Raw genomic sequence first — 7,507 nt, forward strand, 5'->3', positions numbered from 1 at the left:
ACTGTCTTTTATAATCAACATTCATCTAAAAAATATTTTTCGGTCCAAAAATATTTTTCTGTCAACTATGAGCTTGATTTTGCACAAGGCAGGACTCAATTAGAGGTAAAGCAAAGCCTAATCAATGATTACTTTCAAAAACCCTCTTGATTTTAGAAATCAAGTGTTTCATTTGTGATTCATTAAAACTGCATCTTTTTATTGTGGAAAATTTTAAACATAAAAAAGTATGGAGATCAGATCAGATCAGATCAGTCGCTCAGTCATGTCCGACTCTTTGGGACCCCATGAATCGCAGCACGCCAGGCCTCCCTATCCATCACCAACTCCCAGAGTTCACTGAGACTCAAGTCCATCGAGTCAGTGATGCCATCCAGCCATCTCATCCTCTGTCGTCCCCTTCTCCTCCTGCCCCTAATCCCTCCCAGCATCAGAGTCTTTTCCAATGAGTCAGCTCTTCACATGAGGTGGCCAAAGTACTGGAGTTTCAGCTTTAGCATCATTCCTTCCAAAGAAATCCCAAGGCTGATCTCATACTAATTCCCTAAGTATCCATCATATTAATACGTGCTTTAGCAGTCAACTCATGGTAAATCCTTTATCTTATTCCAGACACTACCTCTCATCACATATTAATTTGAAGCAAAATCCAGGCATTATAGCTTTATATCCATAAGTATTTCAGTATGGATCTCTAAAGATAATTTTTAAACATAGAAAGAAGAAAACTATCAAATTATGCCATTTAAATAATTTCTTAATATCATCAAATGTCTAATTAGTACTCATTTCCAAATGTATTACTAATGACATAAATTTTTGTTTCAATCCATGTGTAAACAAGGCTGATACAATGTAATTGAAAAATATCTCTTTAAACTCCTATTAAAAAATTATGTATTTTGTTTTGAGATAAGTAGATTGCAAAAAAAAGTAGATTGAGATAAAAGTAGATGCAATTGTAGGAAATAATACAGAGAGAGCCTATGTTTCCTTTACTAGTAATGTCTTGGCAAAGCTTTAGTATAATATCACAACCAAAATGTTGGCATTAATGCAATTAAGATACAGAAAGTTTCCATCACCATGGGATCCCTCTCTATAGCATAACTACTTCCCTCCTGCCCCTCCTTAACCCCTGACAACCACTAATCTATTCTATAAATCTACAGTGTTATCATTTCAACAATGCTGTAAAAATGGAATCATATAGTGAGTAAGCTTTAGGCTTTTTTTCCACTCATTCATCCAAGATGTTGACTGTATCAATAGTTTGTTCATTTTTATTTGCTGAGTAGTAGTCAATGAAATGGATGCAAAGGAATTTATTTATTAAATTGCCCACTGAAGGACATCTGGGTTATTTCTAGTTTTTAGCTATTGTAAATAAAGTACTATACACAGTCATGTTTAGATTTTTGTTTGAATGCAAGTTTTCATTTTCTTGGGAAAATTTCAGGAGTACATACGCTGGATCCTATGGTAGTTGTGTTTTGTTTTTTAAGAAACTGCTGACCATTTTCCAAAGTAGTTGTACAATTTTACATTCCCACTACAGAGGGATCTAGTTTCTTCATATCTTCACCAACATTTGATGTTTTCACTATTTTTATTTTACCCATTTATTTATTATTTAGCCATTGTTGTGCAGTGATATCTCATTGTGGTCTCAATTTGCACTTTCCTAATGGCTGGTAATGTTCATATGCTTATTAAGTATATCTTTTTGGAGACATACCTATAATTTTTTTTTAAATTGAAACATAGTTAATGTACAATATTTTGTTAGTTTCAGGAGTATTACCAAGTGATTTGATATTTTCATACATTATGAAATTATCACCACAATAAGTCTGACAACCATCTGTCCCCATAGAATTATTATAATATTAATGACCATATTCTTTATGCTGTATATTATGCCCAGGTGACTTATTTCATTTAAAACTGGAGATTTGTACCTCATAATCCCCTTCAGCTATTTCCCACCCATGACCCCTCTGTCAACCACCTTTTTGTTCTCCATATCTAAGAATGTTTTATATAATTTTTTTTTGTTTGTGTTGTTTTTAGACTCAACATACAAGTGTGATCATATGGTACTTGTCTTTCTCTGACTTATTTTGCTTAGCATAATACACTCTAGGTTCATCTGTGTTGTCACAAATGGCTAGATTTCACAAAGTTCATTTTTTGTTGTGTGTATGTATGTGTGTGTATACATACCACATCTTTATCCATTCATCTATTGATGGACATTTTCAGTGGTGTCCACATCATGGCTTTTATAGGTAATGCTGTAATGAACATTGGGGTGCATATGAGTTTAAATTTAACTCTTGCTAAATCTGTTGGTGGAAAAACAGCTTTTTTCCATGTGGATTAAATAATTAAATAGTAAACATCCACTAGCAATATCTTGTTGGAAAAGAATAAACCCAACCTCTTTAATGGGTAAAAATGGTCATCATATGCAGTGAGCCCACACCTCTCAAATCACTGGATTTTGGTAAATTATATAGAGCAAAAAGTCAATTTCTACATAAGGCAACTAAACAGAAGGTAAGAATAGTTTATAAAGTAAGAGTAAAACACCAGTTAGCAGAAAAAGAAAGCCAATGGTAGTCAAAATACTTCTGTTAATAACAGAAGAAATGTTTCAGTGTTTTCAATACCTCAGTGAGATGCGATCAGTTGTACAGGAATAGAGTTATGCTTGGGGCTAGTGCACTGGGACGACCTAGAGGGATGGTATGGGGAGGGAGGAGGGAGGAGGGTTCAGGGTGAGGAACACATGTATACCTGTGGCGGATTCATTTTGATATTTGGCAAAACTAATACAATTATGTAAAGTTTAAAAATAAAATAAAATTAAAAAAATACTAATAACAGAAGAAATGTTTCAGTGTTTTCAATACCTCAGTGAGATGCGATCAGTTGTACAGGAATAGAGTTATTCCTGGAAAAGTCAATATAAAATCAGGCTGATTTCTTCTCTTGTTTATAAACAGAGCCAGTGTTACATTTAAACAGTAGTTAGTTGCCAGCCATTAAAGTTACTAACCTCAACATATATGTTTACTTTTCTTTTAAAACATTCTACTTTTTCATTGTTTGGACAAATTAAGAAACATGTCAGTAACCAACAGAAAAACACTGAAAACACTTCCTTATAGGGAGTAAGGAACTGTTGCTTTGTATTATAAGCCTTTATATGTGAGGCAACATACTACATACTTGGAGTAAACATTTTAAAAATAAATCACTTCAGTCACGTCCGACTCTTTGGGAACCTAAGGATGGTAAACAGCCAGGCTCCTCCAGCCATGGGATTCTCGAGACAAGAATACTGAAGTGGGTTGCCATTTCCTCCTCCAGGGTATTTTTCCCACCCAAGGATCGAATCCACCTCTCTTAGGTATCCTGCATTTGCAGGTGGAATCTTTACCACTAGCACCAACAGGGAAGCCCTAAAAAAAAGCAAATGAGTAAAAGTAAACCTTAAAACTGTGTGCTACTCTCTAACAGATGATGCTGTGAAAGTGCTGCACTCAATAGGACAGCAAATCTGGAAAACTCAGCAGTGGCCACAGGACTGGAAAAGGTCGCTTTTCATTCCAATCCCAAAGAAAGGCAATGCCAATAAATGCTCAAACTACCACACAATTGCACTCATTTCACAGGCTAGCAAAGTAATGCTCAAAATTCTCCAAGCCAGGCTTCAACAGTATGTGAACCGTGAACTTCCAGATGTTCAAGCTGGATTTAGAAAAGGCAGAGGAAACAGATCAAATTGCCAACATGTTGGATCATCAAAAAAGCAAGAGAATTCCAGAAAAATATCTACTTCTTCTTTATTGACTACGCCAAAGCCTTTGACTCTGTGGATCACGACAAACTGTGGAAAATTCTTCAAGAGATGGGAATACCAGACCACCTGACCTTCCTCTTGAGAAATCTGTATGCAGGTCAAGAAAAAACAGTTAGAACTGGACATGGAATAACAGACTGGTTCCAAATCAGGAAAGGAGTAGGTCAAAGTTGTATAATGTCACCCTGCTTATTTAATTTTTATGTAGAGTACATCATGCGAAATGCTGAACTGGATGAATCACAAGCTGGATTCAGGATTGCCAGGAGAAATATCAATAACCTCAGATATGCAGATGACACTACCCTTATGGCAGAAAGCAAAGAAGAACTAAAGAGCCTCTTGATGAAAGTGAAAGAGGAGAGTGAAAAAGTTGGCTTAAAGCTCAACATTCAGAAAATGAAGACCATGGCATCCAGACCCATAATTTCATGACAAATAGATGGGGAAACAATGGAAACAGTGACAGACTTTATTTTTTAAGGCTCCGAAATCACTGCAGATGGTGACTGCAGCCATGAAATTAAAAGACGCTTGCTCCTAGGAACAAAGGCTATGACCAATCTGACAGCACGTTAAAAAGCAGAGACATTACTTTACCAACAAAGGTCCATCTAGTCAAGGCTATGGTTTTTACAGTGGTCATGTATGGATGTGAGAGTTGGACCATAAAGAAAGCTGAGCGCCAAAGAATTGATGATTTTGAACTGTGGTGTTGGAGAAGACTCTTGAGAGCCCCTTGGACTGCAAGGAGATCCAACCAGTCCATCCTAAAGGAAATCACTCATGAATATTCATTTGAAGGACTGATGCTGAAGTTGAAACTCCAATACTTTGGCCACTTGATGCGAAGAAATGACTCATTTGAAAAGACCCTGATACTGGGAAAGATCGAAGGTGGGAGAAGGGGATGACAGAGGATGACACGGTTGGTTGGCATCACCAGTGTGATGGACATGAGTTTGAGTAGGCTCCAGGAGTTGGTGATGGACAGGGAAGCCTGGCGTGCTGCAGTTCCATGGGGTCACAAAGAGTCAGACACGACTGAGCGACTGAACTGAACTGAACTGAAAACTTAAAGTGGTGTGCTACTCTCTAACATATGATTATTAGTGTTTAATTTATTTTTAAGCTTACCTTAATATAGTTGTAGTTCAATAGAGAAAATACAAGTCTCTAGGAAGATATGATATAATCTCTTTGATTTGAAATTTTCTATTTGAGCCATATGATCACTGCCACCCACATGCCATCTGGTGACACATCTCCAGATGACACATAGGAAGTAATAAGCCTCAAAAATTTTGCCCTATAAATCTAAACCAAGAAAGTGCTTATAAAGAGGTTCATATTGCTGAACTATGAGGGAGAATTTTCTGACTTTTAGGAAGTGTTTTAATTTTAGCTAATTAAAGAACATCAACAACAGTAATAACAAAACTTTTTGCTTCTACTCAGTATTATTTGATTGAAATTATGAGTCTTCCAGCAAAACAACTAGACGCCATGTGGATAAAATTCACCCTCCCAATTTCAGTTTCTGCTATCAGTAGATACCCAAATATTAGAGCCAGTAGGACAGAGTTTTTATATCATATCTGGTTAGTCATCAAAGTTGCTGCAGATAATTGCCTCTGTTTTATGTAAATTTTTACAGTTTTGAGCCTTGGCTGTACATTAGAATTCCCTGTTGTTGTTTAGTCGCTAAGTCGTATCTGTCTCTTTGCAACCCCATGGGCTGCAGCATGCCAGTCTTCCCTGTCTTTCACTATCTCCCAGAGTTTGCTCAAACTCATGTCCATTGAGTCGGTGATGCCATTCAACCATCTCATCCTCTGTCAGCCCCTCTCCTCCTACCCTCAATCTTTCCAGCATCAGGGTTTTTTTCTAATGAGTCAGCTCTTTGCATCAGGTGGCCAGAATACTGGAACTTCAGCTTCAGCATTAGTCCTTCCAATGAATATTCAGGGTAGATTTCCTTTCAGATTGACTGGTTTGATTTCCTTGTAGTTCAATGGACTCTCAAGAGTCTTCTCCAGCACCACAGATCAAACGCATCAATTCTTCGGTACTCAGCTTTCTTTATGATCTAACTCTCACATCCATACAAATCCCCTGAGGTGCTATGAAAAATCCAGATGCCAAACTACATACACATGGAATTGTATAAGACTCTAAAAATGTGAATGAGGTACCTGTATTTTTAAAGGTTTCCAGATGTTGACAATGTGCAGCCAAGTTTGAGAAACACTGTTCTAGAATGTTATGTGTATTTAACCTAAAACTGTATAGTGATGAGATAAGTACTTTGAAGAATTTTAAAGGTCAGTTGTATTGACGTGGATGAACCTAGAGCCTGTTATATGGCGTGAAGTAAGTCAGAAAAACAAATATCGTATATTAATGCATACATATGGAATCTAGAAAAATAGTACTGCTAAGTCACTTCAGTCGTGTCCGACTCTGTGTGACCCCATAGACGGCAGCCCACCAGGATCCCCTGTCCCCGGGATTCTCCAGGCAAGAACACTGGAGTGGGTTGCCATTTCCTTCTCCAATGCATGAAAGTGAAAAGTGAAAGTGAAGTCACGCAGTCGTATCCGACTCTTAGCGACCCCATGGACCGCAGCCTACTGGGCTCCTCAGTCCATGAGATTTTCCAGGCAAAAGTACTGGAGTGGGGTGCCATTGCCTTCTCCGAAAAATAGTACTGGTGAACCTATTTACAGGAAAGGAATAGAGATGCAGACTTAGAGAATGAACTTGTGGACATAGCAGGGGAAGAGGAGAGTAGGACAAATTGAGAAAGTAGCATTGACATATATATACTATCATGTGTAAAATATTAATAGATAATAGATAACTAGCAGGAAGCTGCTGTATATCACAGGAAGCCCAGCTTGGCACTCTGTAGTGACCTAGAGGGATGGAATGGGAAGCTGTTGAGCCTCTTTATATATATATATAACTTATAATTATAACTTCTCCATGTCGCTGTACAGCAGAAAACAATACAACATTGTAAAGCAACTATCTGCCAATTAAAAGTGAAGTAATTGGCCTCCAATTAAAATAAATAAATTTAAATTAAAAATAATAAATTAAAAATATATTGTGAATAAATAGGTCATAATTTGGGGGATCAGAACAAAGAAAAAATGAAATGCACACTTTGGTGCTATACTGAGATATAAAACAAGGTAAACACCAAACTTTTGTGGGTAAGATCTAATATTGTTTTCTAAGCAGTGTTAGTCATCCAGACCTTAAAAAACAATATATAGACAAAAGAACATGAAAGATATAAGCTATTTAATACAAATGGGGAAAATGAACCTCTTTTATAGTAAGGATAATTTTCCTAAAGACCTAATAGAAGTTCTTAAATTGAACACAACATGCCTTTTTTTTTTTTAAACATACAATAAAAGAAAATTAACATTATAGGAGAAACATTCATGTGCTGCGCTTTCCCTAAGCACCGCTATAGTGGTGATTTATTCATTTTTTTCAAAATGTATTATTCATATATTTCTTTGTGTGTGACATTAGTGTTAAAATTGATATAATTTCAAATGATTCTATTTGACATTTTTCTATTATTATTTTAAATTCTAGTTTACCTTTTTAATATGT

Source organism: Bubalus bubalis, chromosome X, assembly GCF_019923935.1.
Source record: "Bubalus bubalis isolate 160015118507 breed Murrah chromosome X, NDDB_SH_1, whole genome shotgun sequence".
NCBI classification, from domain to species: domain Eukaryota; kingdom Metazoa; phylum Chordata; class Mammalia; order Artiodactyla; family Bovidae; genus Bubalus; species Bubalus bubalis.